This window comes from Anopheles aquasalis, chromosome 2 (genome assembly GCF_943734665.1).
Source record: "Anopheles aquasalis chromosome 2, idAnoAquaMG_Q_19, whole genome shotgun sequence".
NCBI classification, from domain to species: Eukaryota; Metazoa; Arthropoda; class Insecta; order Diptera; family Culicidae; genus Anopheles; species Anopheles aquasalis.
This window is the reverse complement of record NC_064877.1, coordinates 38,672,253-38,685,000: the sequence shown is the minus strand read 5'-3', so window position 1 is coordinate 38,685,000 and position 12,748 is coordinate 38,672,253. Positions and strand designations below refer to the sequence as shown.

The window sequence follows — 12,748 nt, the reverse complement described above, 5'->3', positions numbered from 1 at the left end:
TAAAATTCTATATTTATTTGCGAATGGCACGGTGAGCCATGCGCGATTTCGCGAATGAAATGTAATATTTTATCGGAATATATTGATTGGTCGGTATGGGCGGTGGAAAGGTGCTACGAGCTATATATGGTGGAATGTGCGGCCACATCTTCCCCTCGTTCCGGTTCTAGATCGTTCCGTGGCAACGACAGGTTGCGACGAATTGTATTTCATCCATTATCGTTAATTATAATGCAGGCATATTTTCCATGAAATGTCCTGGCGCTGACTTCTCCAACCCCAACCCCCCAATGGGTACGGTTTGCCGGGGCTTTCGAGCCTTGACCGGTTACCGTCAAGGTTGGACACGGATCTTGCCATCATTTATCACGTCGTCTACAGGAGGGGGTGGGGGAGGCACGGTGCGGAACCATTTCATGTGGCTTGCTCGACTGGACGGGGTTTCACGGCTGCTCCTGTCTGCACGAGGACCGACCTACCGACCGACCGACCGAGGACGAGCGAGAAGGGTCCGGGAAATCATCATATTCTGGGAGCAATTAAATATAATGGATAGGACAAACGTTCTGCAGTTTATTATGTCAAAGCGAATCGTGCTGCGTTGTCGGAGCTACCGTGACATGGAATGTGAAAACAGTGTTTTCGGGGAAGGGTGAAAGGGAAAGGGAATGTTGTCCCAGTTCCATCCAGGTAGGGGATATGTTTCTTCCCAGAACCATATGGATCTGTCCAAATATGTTGATTGGACCGACCTGTTCGATGATGGCCGTGGAGCGCGAGGTATTAGGTGTAGGTTGAGGGGATTGTATGCCGTCAACGTTACACATGTCATGTTTTATTGGATTACATTGAAACTGAGTGATGACTCTTAACTCTACGCAAATGAAAAGGGCCAGAAGAAGTGTGTTCTTCTTGATGAAGAAGCGATGAATTAAAATCTGAATGTTATTGAACACGTTGATAGAATATGTTAGCTTTTTCTATTTTCCCTTTTTGTAGAAAACATTTGATTTCTTTCCACAATTGCAGATCCTTTCAAAACCGTTTCATGTATGCATGTAAATAATTATTTGTTATCGGGTATTTAAAAGAATTCAAACTCGAAGAAATTTTCGTTATTTATTTAGATTTTTAAAATGTCAACAATTTGTTCCGGATGATTCTAATTGCTGCAGGTTTTTTTCTGAGCATTTTTAGTCTGAATTGATTGTCTTTTACGATTATTGTTTAAATTAAACGACGAGATAATCACACGCATAATAACCCTTTCAAAACCGCGCTCCCATTACTAACCCCAGTCAATCGAACGCAAAACAATTAGAATAGTGATCATCCGGACGACTTCCGGTGCTTTCAAAGCCCAGCTCCATTCCTCGCTTCACGCGCGTCGGGAAATACAAACCAGCGTAGCATAAGGACAGAAAACTGTGTGAAAAACCGAACCGAAGAAGAAAACACCAAATCACAAAGCCGCCTTTGCATCCGGCAATCGATCCGTCGGGAACCATTCGAAGGGATCATCATCCCCATCATCATCATCATCATCACAATCCGGGCTCTGAAAGCACCACCGGCGGATGCTGGGTTCGTCGTGGGACCGATGGCAGTCCCCGGTCAACCCGGTGAACCATTAATCTGACGCCATCGGTTGGCGATGAACCGGAAGTATGATGGCCTGTTTCCTTCCTGCCTTCCTTCCTTCCGACCGGGGCCCACTCGTTCCCTTCTCTCCGAAAAAATCCTCACCGAACAAATACCCATTTAATCCGGTCCACATTTGCTGGACAGTTGGAAGTGATGTGTCCTTTGGCGGCCGATAACAAACACATAGACCATTTATGCACAACTATCTGGCCGCAGCCTAGCCTCCGGGTAATTCACTTTTCCACGTGGTGAGTGTGACCGGAACCAACCCTGCAAAAGGCAACCCCGATGATGATGTCCACTTAAAGGGCCACTGATCATCAGGGATTGGCATCGAATGAATCGATCCCATCACAATGCCTTTTGCTACTGGGGATGAAAAAAAAACATTGTGGATCTGCCCCAAAAGACCATCGCAAATCCCGGTCATAAAATGACACCAGCAGCTGGGGAGAGGGGAGTAGCAGGAGCGTCCAGGCATTGAAAAGCGATCGAAACCTGCGGACCGGATGGACACAATAAATTGGTTTGCCAGCAGTGCTTGGCCAGGAATTTACGTTCCTTCAGTGGTCGTGGGTGCAAAGAAAAATGAGTCTCCATCCTCATCCCTCGCCTTGCCATTCCACGATGACCGGACGATACGATACGCGCCGGCACAATTGGTCAAGAAAAGCGCAAACACACAATGGGACCAACATCCGGCGCTGGGCGGCGGGGGTTGCCTAGGCTTCGCGAAAAGGATCCAACCGCTCCAGAAGCAAGGACCCGAGACTTTTCCGAGCGTTGAGTTCGGAGTGGAAGAGAAAAATTAAAAGCCAGCTAGCGGTTGGCATCATCGTGCTGCTGCTGCTGCTGCTGCTGGATCGGTCGGTCGAGGGCTTGTTCGTCCGGTGATTCGTGACGTTCGTTGGTGGCTCCTGAATTTTCCGCTTTTTGTGTTCCGTTGCTGCTCTGTTCTGTTCCTTCTGCTAAAGCATTTTGTGCCAATAATGGCTTCGTTTCCGGTGTTGGATCCGTTTGTGGATCACGGAAAACTCCAAACGCACTATACAAGCACGCATCGGTGGTGTGTTGGATGAATGTTCCACGGTGTTTTTTTTTTTTTCGTTGCACGCCAACTCATGAACCCGGAGAGCAATCCACTAGTCGGATCGCCATCTTCGCTCGCCGTCATCATCATCGCTTGTTTCGGACGGCTCCCGTTCCGGAACGGCTCGGTTACGGAAACGATATTAGTCACGGTAATGATTTAAACGTCGATATTTTGCTTTCAACGATGTCCAGAGGCTGGAGTGTTTTTTTCCGGCATTCCGGTCTCGGACTCTTCGTTCGCTTCGAAGTGACCGCTACAAGGCTGGTGCGTAGGAAGAGAAAGGTCCAGTATAATGATGGCCTTGAGCCATCATCCCTTTTTTGTGTTTTAGGAAGCTTTCGTTGTTTATGCGGTGATTAGATTTCGTTCTTTATGCAATGATGACGATCGAATTCACCTTTTAAGCATTAGTTTCTGTTTCATTTTACAATAATGAGCATATTTTCTGTCGAATCGAAAAGCAACTTGGTCGTAAAAATATAGAAAATGCGCGTTGTATCTCACCCTTTCAGTGGGCAAAGTTGATGAAAAACAATAACCCAAGCAAATGGCCCCCGTAATTGGATATTGAGCAGCGAAAATGGCATTCAATTAATAGTAAGCGCGTAACCCCTGGTCCGTTGATCGCGCTCCTCACATTCATTATGGGTATTTAATTATTTGTCCTTAATCCTGATGCGCCCCGTTAATCCTTCCTCCGCCAGTAGTAGGACCGGAAAGGGAGGGAGGCTTCCAAGTCACCATCCGTCACGCGACGCTGGCGATGGTGGACGCTGGATGGACGGATGGTTGAATGGATGAAAAGCAAACGGCTGGATGATGAAACGGTGTTGATATTTCAATTTGCGCGTTACGACGATGACGATACGCATCGGTACCGACCAGCAGCGCACCTAGCGCTAGCGGGAATGGCCACAACCCGTTCGCGACCCTCACTTCCGGCCGGTCGAACGGTTCCGTTCGTTGAGTGCTTTTCGGTTCATTGGGAACCTGGTACAGCGGAGGGAGCAAAAGCAACAAGGAAGCCGGAGGAAAAAAATGGGAAAAAAGAAACAAAATGGCCCGCATCATTCGATCCATCCATCAATTGGGTGGCGACGGCGGCATCGGCAGCACAAACAGGAGCAAGAGCTTACGCGGAACACGTCGTACGAGTGCTCAACGTCCCTCGATGCGTCCCTCCAAACGGATTGCGCCTGACCGGTACCACCGGGATTGGCATGACGAAATTCGATTGGTGCCGAGCCGAGTTGACTTTTGACACTTTGTTTACGTAGACACAAATGCAGCGTGACCAATTTGGTCGCCCGGTTTGGCACGTTCGGTGCGATCCATTTGCTGACGCTGACGTACTTCCGTCCGTCCGTCCGTCCGGCACCTCGATGCGGGACGGGGTCTGATGGAGTCGCGCGGTGATGGGATGCAATCGATAGCAGAGCATCGAAATGATGTTTATGCTACTCTATTCCGCTTCTGTTGGAATGTTCTTTTTGTGTTTAGTTGTCCCTTTCGCTTAGTTCTCTGTTCTTCATCTTGCTGTTGAATAGTCCCATATCTGATGCTACTAGTGATGCTTTGAAACATAATTTACATAACACCGTTTGATGTGAAGTAATATCATTTGTGAATCTTAACACACCATCACATTAACATACGGGCCAGCATTCCACTGTTTAAACATACAACTTAATAACCGTTTATCTTTGACCGTGACATGTCTTTCCTTGCGTTGCGTGTTGTTCGTAGGGATCCCCATTTCTATTCTATTGCTGCGAAACAATAGCGGAGCAAAAAAAGAGCGCTGACGTACACTTGTGCCAAGATTGCTATCGCGAACGCATTTTGACAAACGAAACACGCAAAATAGCAAAATCGCTAGTCTCTGGTCGCATTGTGGCGGCGGCTGGAGCCGTGGAACCGGGCGGATGCCATCCAGTGGTAGAAGTAAAACTTAGTTCTCAGGCCATCGCACCATTCACACAAATAAACATACACGCGCGATCCGCATCAAACCGGGCGCCGTGGTAGAGTGATTAAAATCGAGGTGTTATAAATTTTACTGCCCTTCCCCCATGCCCTCCATTACGGCCATTCCCGGATTTTACACCTTATTTAGTTTCCTGTTTTCGGTGCTATGCGGGCCGTCAAAGAGAATGGTCGGTCTGTCGGTCGGTCGGTCGGTTCGGTTTTGACTCCGTCCGCGTTACCGGGGGTTCGGGAGTCAGGAGTGCGTGAGATAGTTTTAGTGTTCGGGCGGGGAGTGAGGGAGAAAGGGGTTTGTTTGTCTTTTTTTTTTGTGGTTCGGTGTGCATCAGGTCCCGTCGTTGAGTGAGAAATATTTATGAGCTTTCTTTTGAGCAAACATAGCGAATGATTTTGACGAATGAAAGGTTTTTGGTGGAAGCGCACCAGTTCCATAAAAGCAGCAATCATAAATGTAGGGGATTTTAGAATCGGCTCATTGACGGATGGATCCTTTATATCTTTATAATACATGAAAAATCAGATCCATATCAATTTAAATGTAAAAGTGCATGGCTACGATAGCAACTTTCAGATTCTTTCGGATCCAAGCTGCTAAAGAACTGTGAATATACGCAACGCATGATTCGTTCATGTTTTTGAAAGTTGGAAACCAAAGTTGCTATCGTGGCTGTGCGTTTGAAATAAAATTTTCCAAACTGTTTTATCAACAGCCAATTAAAATGTCTTTTAAGCGAAAGTTGTTGCGAAACATATTACTGTGGAGAAATACATACGTAAAAACTCTTGTCTTACATTTGAAAATTCGTAAAAAAAACACTTAATGCACGCCGTTAAACTCCCCGCCAAGTGTGTTTTTTGTTTGCCTTCGCGCGCGTATCACCTGGCGGCGCATTGGTGTGCGGTGAAAACACAAACAACCCGTGCTGCGACGTTACCGATTTCCGCGAATTCACGGATCCTTGAATCTCACCTCTGGCAATCGCGGCCATGGTTAATCATCTCACCATCATTAGGAGCAAGCACAGCCACTCCGCTCGGCTCGGTGGTTCTAACGAGGCAGTGCTTTGAAGACGGCGGTGGGCGTGGGTACGGTGTGCACACAGAGGGTGGCCACACCGTCAGGCGCCAGTCAATGTTGGAATGGAAGCCAGACGAGCAGCCGCCGCATCAAAGCCGATAATCTCATTGCTGGTCCGGGTGCGAGTGGTGCGAGTTTCCTCGCATTTCTACGAACTCTTAGCCGACCGAATGATTATCCGCCCGGTACGCAAAGTGGCGGATTCCGGAGAATATATCTACCCCTTCCCATTTGCCGCGGCTGCGTGTGAACGTATCGCTGTGCCAAGCGTGGCATCGAGTAAATATTTTTACATTTCTAAATGGCGTTTGCAAGATTTCCCCCCTCTTTCCCCTTACTTTGTACGATGATTTTCCATTGAACTTTGAACAAGATACACCATCTTTCAGTAGGTTGAAAGAGAATATTTGCAGGATTTTTTTCAATCTTTCGGAGATGCTTTTTATTGTGCGTTTTGAATGCGATTATCGGTTGGTTACTGGTCTTTTCTTGCTAGAAATCATAAGCGCATTCACTTACCTGCTAGGGACTGTTGCCACAAACACAAAACAAACTGAATTTCCCTAAAAACAATCTACGGCTAGGACACGCGCCAGAATGGTCGCTTCGTACCGTGGCCAATGTTTGTAGACTTTTCAATCAGAGATAACCTTTCTTACTGATTCATGAAGCGCCAGTGTTTGATCACCCCGAAAAACAAAGAACTGAAACGGAAAGTTTACGGTGAGCCCCGAGAGTCAAATCGCTGGAAAACCATAAACGTGGGGCGGAAAAACGGACGAGAAAGTGGTGCCGCCCACCCTGCGTGGCATGGTATCCGTGCAAAACGGATGAAAAATGATTACAACAAGGAAGCGCCAAAGTACACGGATGAGCATGAGGGTGAGATACACCGCACGGGCTCTACAGAGAGCAGAAGAGACAGAGAGAGAGAGAGAGAGAGAGAGAGAGCGAGTCGCTGTAGAGAGGAGGGAAACTTTGGCCTTCCCGTTTGGCCTGAACTACATGGGAAAAGTTTTCACCGAAAAAGGCCGTCCGACCGAGTGCGCTCTCGTGATAGAAGTGGAAGTTTTCCACCTTCCGCCACGCTAAATTTCGTACCACCTCCTTCTCTCTCTCGCTCTCGCTCTCTCGGCCTCTTTGCTGCCGTTGGGATACCATTTTTTGGGGAAATGATAAATTATGTTGTTGCGTTACTCTCTGCACCCCAGGAACGCCACCCAACTGCGGCGCAAGCAACGGCAGCAGCAGTGGAGAATGACGGTGGCCGCACCGCACGGTTGGTCGGTTTGGTACGGGATTGAGTTTTCGGGAGAGTGTATTCCGGAAGTGATGCTTCACGCTTATGTATGGTTCGGCTTTTGAAAAGGTTGTGCAGTGGCTGTTGATGTAGCGCTAAAGTCTAAAAGATATGTATTTGATTCTGGACGGTATCGTTTATGCGGTTTACCCGGCCTGGCCACTCGATTAAGTGCCTTAATTTGAACAACACTTTACAGGCTCTCGAACAAGGTGTACTGCAACATCCATAAACTGCAATTAGTAGGATGGAAATTGTGAATTAACTGAATGAAATTGCAGATTAACAACACAAAATGGCGAGCATGCGAATGGACAGAACCTTTAGTGTAATGTTGAGGTTTGATTTGTTGGAAATCTGATGGTTTTGCGGATTTCATTTTAAATCCTCCACAAATAAAAGAAAACGCCGATTGGTGTATGGTTCTGGTACATGTTCTTATGCCTCGGAACTTTCACCAGCCTCTGTGTATGTGTCCTCCTTTCGCCAGAGCTGCGCCCCTTTGTACGAGATACTCACCTTTCGCGCTAGAAGATGGCCTTTTCTTCTCCATTTCTCCAATTGTAGCCTAGCAAACGTAATGGCTTTTGGTGGCCCGCCGACCACCGACCTGGCCGTCACGAATGTGAAAGCGACCATCCGTCTTGCCACAACCCCTACACCGAAAAATGCCCACCCCGGGAGCATACCTTCGCTGGGGAACGAAATGGTCAGAGACCGAGACCGACCGGCAGTTCGTCCGGTCCTCCCACACGCGAAACCGCAGCCCACCAGCAAACCCGCGCGAACGTCATCAATCGGTCGTAACTGTCACCGTTACTGGAGCACCCGCTGGAGGTGGAGTGTCTCTTTGCCGGGAATACTGCCGTGAATTGAAATATCAAAGGCCGATCGAATGCGCGGGGAATGGTAACGTAAGCGACAACGATGGCCGACGATGGAGCGGTTCCTTGGCCACGATATGAACCCCGTTTGATGAAAGTACCACACTTCGCACAGGATCGTATGACGCTTCCCGCTATCTCGGTTGGGGGGGAGCCGTTGTGCTGGGCGTGCATCGTCGTTTAGCATGTGGCGTCCATGCGAACATAGGGACGTAGGGGACGCGATGAGTTACTGAATGCCATTTGCTTGCTGTTCACTTTTTTTTTTGTTGGCCAATTTTATGGGTTAAGTATCTCACCCGATCCCATGCCGGGACATTGGGGGTTGTTTGGGTTTCCTTTACCTTCTTCACATCCCCCGATTGAGGCAGTCGTGCAATCGCAGATAGATAGATACGCCAGTTCGCGCCAGTGGTTTATGCGGCCATAAAGAAGAATTTCATTTTCGCTCCACTGCGCCACAAGCTGTGTGTTCATTTCGGGATGCATGGCGGTTTGGAGGACTTTTTTCGATTTAGTGAAGTGTTTTAACTTTTTAAGGCAACATGATTGCAGTTACAAAAGTTGCTTTAAATTGAAGTTTGGTGTTTTTAAACCAAACAAATCGCTAACAGAATGATAGTTTATTATCTGTTTACTTGTTTCGCTCGGTTATTCCATTGTTGTACATCTTTCGCAGTTAAACTATTTATTTCCAGTGCTGCAACAAAAATACCACAGATAAATTTGGTTTTCACTTTAATTAATTCAATTAATTGATTAATTTACTGTTTTGTTTTACCCTTTGCCCCCCCCCCCCCCCCCCCCCCCCATTCTCCTTTTCAATTGGGAAATTCTGCTTCTCTTGAGTGCCTGGCGAACGAGCGACGAAAAGGTTAATTATCCGATCATCATCATTGTGTTCGAGGCGGCCGAGACCGGCATGCAAATCGCAGCGATTGTCAATTAATCGAAAGCATATTATCGCTGTTCATCCATAAATTCATTGACTCCTGACTTCCAATGCTCTCCACTAATGCTCTTCTTTCCTCTTTCCCCGGCTTTTGTGCCGCTCACCGCCAGCTGCAACAATGTGGTCCTGGGGCTTGAAAAGAGAGATGTCGCTGAGCTATTCCCCTCTCTCGCGCCTTTTGGCAGTCGTTGCATTGTCCGTTGCAACTGCAGCGATTTTCCCTGCTTTCACTAGTGCGAAACGCGCGTAAACGGTATCTCAGCGTGCCTCTACATTCCACCCCGGGCCGTCCTCCCAGTGCTCCAATACCCCAACATCTTTCCGCGAGCATGTGGTACGCTCTGGTGTAGTACGCGGCCAGGGCATTCCGATGATGGTGCGGGGCAATCGAGTCAAAACAGCCGTCACCTCTCGTCCGATTGCACAAAATACCGTAAATATTGATACATTATTCAACAATGAATGGCATATTTATATTGCAATCGATGGCATTAAATGGCATGATTCCGATGTGCTGGCTGTCTGGTGCTGCTGCTGCTGCTGCTGCTGCTGGCGGCTGCTGTCGTATGTGGATGGTATGTGCCGATGCTGTGTGTGCGTCGCTCGTAAATGTGGTATGCGGTATGTGAGAGCTGAAAGCCGAAAAAAAGCAATAAAACCCATCAAGTCCCCAGAATGGAACGAGCGACGTAACAGAATGTGCACCACCGCGGCCAATATTGCTGTTTTGCTGCTGTGTTTGGTCAATCGCTTTCATTGCACTTAATTTCTGGTTTCGACTTTTAATTCGATTTCAGTCATATTTTTATGATTGCACAACAACAACAACAGCAACAGCGCAAAGGGCACAAGGACAAATTAATCGGAAATTTCCTTCCTCTGTATGGTTTTCGCAAAAGGGGGGGGGGGGGGGGGGGGGGGGGGTGCGGGATCGAAAGTAATGCAATCGGTTTTTCATGCGCCCAGCACAGGATCCGGGTTATTGGTGGCGGTAAGGTTTTTGGGAAGGCCTAGTTGTTTGATAAATTAAATTTTTACTCCCGCTTGTGACGTGAGTTTGGTTTACAGAAATGAATCGAGCAATATTGAAATGTATCATTTCGGTACAAACATTGCAATTCTTTCGGTATAACGTTTAATTTGTTTATTGTGTTTCACAAGGCTGTTCGATGAGTTGGTATTGCTTGTAGTATGTTAATTCTGGACATATCCATTACAAAATATATCCATATCCATTATCCATACTAGACGTATCCATTGTAAATTATTGTCAAGATAAGGAATTACCAATGTTTGCATTGTTTGCGCCAACGTTATATTATAATTACAGCCTAATGAACAACACTGCGTAAAACATAATTTAATTTAAAAAATAACTATTGATAAAGAAATCTTAAAGACTCTGTTAGAACAATTTAAAACTAAAAGTTGTGCTCGGCTCAAGATCGCCCGTTCCCTCAAAAATGGTAATGGATTCATTTTCTCGGTTGTGTAATCGTATCAATTATGAAAATCCAAACTCAATAAGACCGAAAATTCCACCAGCACGTCCGATGCCTATCATTGAATGGTTTAATTCTTTGTAATCGTACACTCGAACCGGTCGAGTGGCTTAAGCGCGTACGTATTTAAAATGCTCAACGCGAGCATTCCAATCGAACCAAACGGATCCACCGTAATTAGCTAACCATTTTCTCCCAATCGAGCGCGCTGGATTCGTTCGTCGGGCCAATCGTAAGAGCATGAAGTGAAAAACCTCCTCCATCCATCCTGTTCAGTGATATCAACACACAAACGAGTGTTTCCGTTGCGGCGTGGTGATGGTGCTGGATGCATTTGAGGATATAATAATTGCGTTGATTAGCATCAAAATGCTAATAATGATGCTATTTTTTAATCTTTCGTTTGCCTTCTTGTTTGTTGCCCATCAACGGAACGGTGGTTGGATTCTCGGTGAGTTTGTGCTTGCAGATGATCCGCAACATCCGACGCTGAGGTTTACTCGTTCGCGGCCATCGGTGGCGCCGAAAGGCATTCGTCATTCCCGTTGACGACCGACATCCGACACGATGCCGAACGATGCGAAATGTGATTCCGACGCGGGACGCGGATTGCATCGCACAGCAACCGGCCCCGAAAGTGTATTATAATCCCATTAATTTAATTGTGCCACACGGCAGCGAGTCGCTCGCACTTCCACGTTTTTCATCCCGTTTTTATGCTGCCCTTCTCTCCCCAAACCGACCTTAATGTGATTTAGAGTGCTGGCAATGTGCGCGCGCGTCGTAAAGTGCAGCAGCGTCGTTACGCGTGGTTCATCCAGGGAGGTGGGAGTGAGATAATGGTTCCATTGGGAGAAGTACGTCGCTGCGCGACACTCTCTCATCACTGGACTCATTGACTGGATTTGGTGGTGGAGGAGAAGGAGGCATGACAGCACTGAGGGTTTCTGACGAGAGCCCCAAATAAGCTGCATTACGGATTTGTCGTTTGCATGATGAGATGCTGGCCGAATTTTCGCTCCAGGGTAATCTCCCAGGGCTACCAATCTGTTCACTTGGCGCACCAAGCGGTAGTGAGATGAACTGTCGTTAAAACGGCTAATTCTGATTAAGCGGCTAATGATTTTCCACGGGATTGGCAAGGGATTTGAGGGTAGAATGGAGGATTATCTCGATTTGGTTGGATGTTTGTGCAAGGTGCCACAATTAGCATACGGTGTTTGGTTGTTTGGTTCATTCGATACTCGAGGACTTAACCACTTTAATACTTTTCGTTTTATGACACTCAATATTAATAATATTAGGTAGTCGAATAAGTCTGTTCGTATTTTTGGTAAAACTTCAAAGGGATATATTTTTAGTTTTGAGCAACATTATTCAACCAAATATTATTCATTTTTGTTAACCACCTTTTGCCATTTTTCGGCTAAAGACATAATTCCTGTAGTGTAAAATCTCCGTGGTTTATCGTTAAAAAACTGTGACACGTAGTTTTCACATGCTTCTCTTGAAGCCAGACGTACTCCTCTAAGGGAGTTTTGCATAGAAAGAAACAAGTGGTAATCCGTTGGTGCAAGGTTTAGGCTATATGAAGGATGCATCAAAACTTCCCAGCCAAGCTCTCCCAGTTTATGTCGATTCATCAAAGATGTGTGTGGTCTAGCGTTGTCATGGTGGAAGACGATGGCCTTTCTGTTCACCAATTCTGGCCGTTTTTCCTCGATTGCTTCGCAGATCGCAGATGTTAATTCGGTGAATTAAATTTTTCATGCGGTTTCCAAAAATCGGCTTTTTTTTAACCCACCCTTTTTTTAAATGGCTTAAAACCGTTTTATAGTGAAGGTTTAGTTCCTTAACGATGTAATGGCTGCTTATGTGACGATCCTGGTCTATCCTTGAATATTTTCATCGACTTTAGCAACGATAGGTCGACCAGAGCGAGGTGCATCTTTCACATCAAAATTTTCAGAACGGAAGCGAACGAACCATCGTTATGCTACACGAACTGATTCAGCATCGTCCCCGTAAACATCACAAATTTAATTGGAGGCTTGCGTGACCGTGGCAGGGAGAAATCCCTTTTTTTAGAAAAAAATCAAAATATAGCAAATTTCTTCACTATTTTCACACATCTTTGAACAACTATAACTTTTTGCCCACTGCTCCAAATTCTGTTTTGTTTTGATTAAATGATACATCAAATGTCCCTTAAAAGGAAGGTATGATATGACATAATGTGATTGATAACGAAAAGACGACTCCAAAGCCATCTATTGCCAAAATACGAAAAGACTTATTCGACTAGCTAA

At 46.3% G+C, this 12,748-nt stretch overlaps 1 protein-coding gene across 2 annotated transcripts in view; it reads left to right on the top strand.

The window, feature by feature from the left end:
* Nucleotides 1–12,748, top strand: part of LOC126573083 (uncharacterized) — a 183,749-nt gene that overhangs the window by 20,928 nt on the left and 150,073 nt on the right. The gene's annotated exons all lie outside the window — the stretch shown is intronic.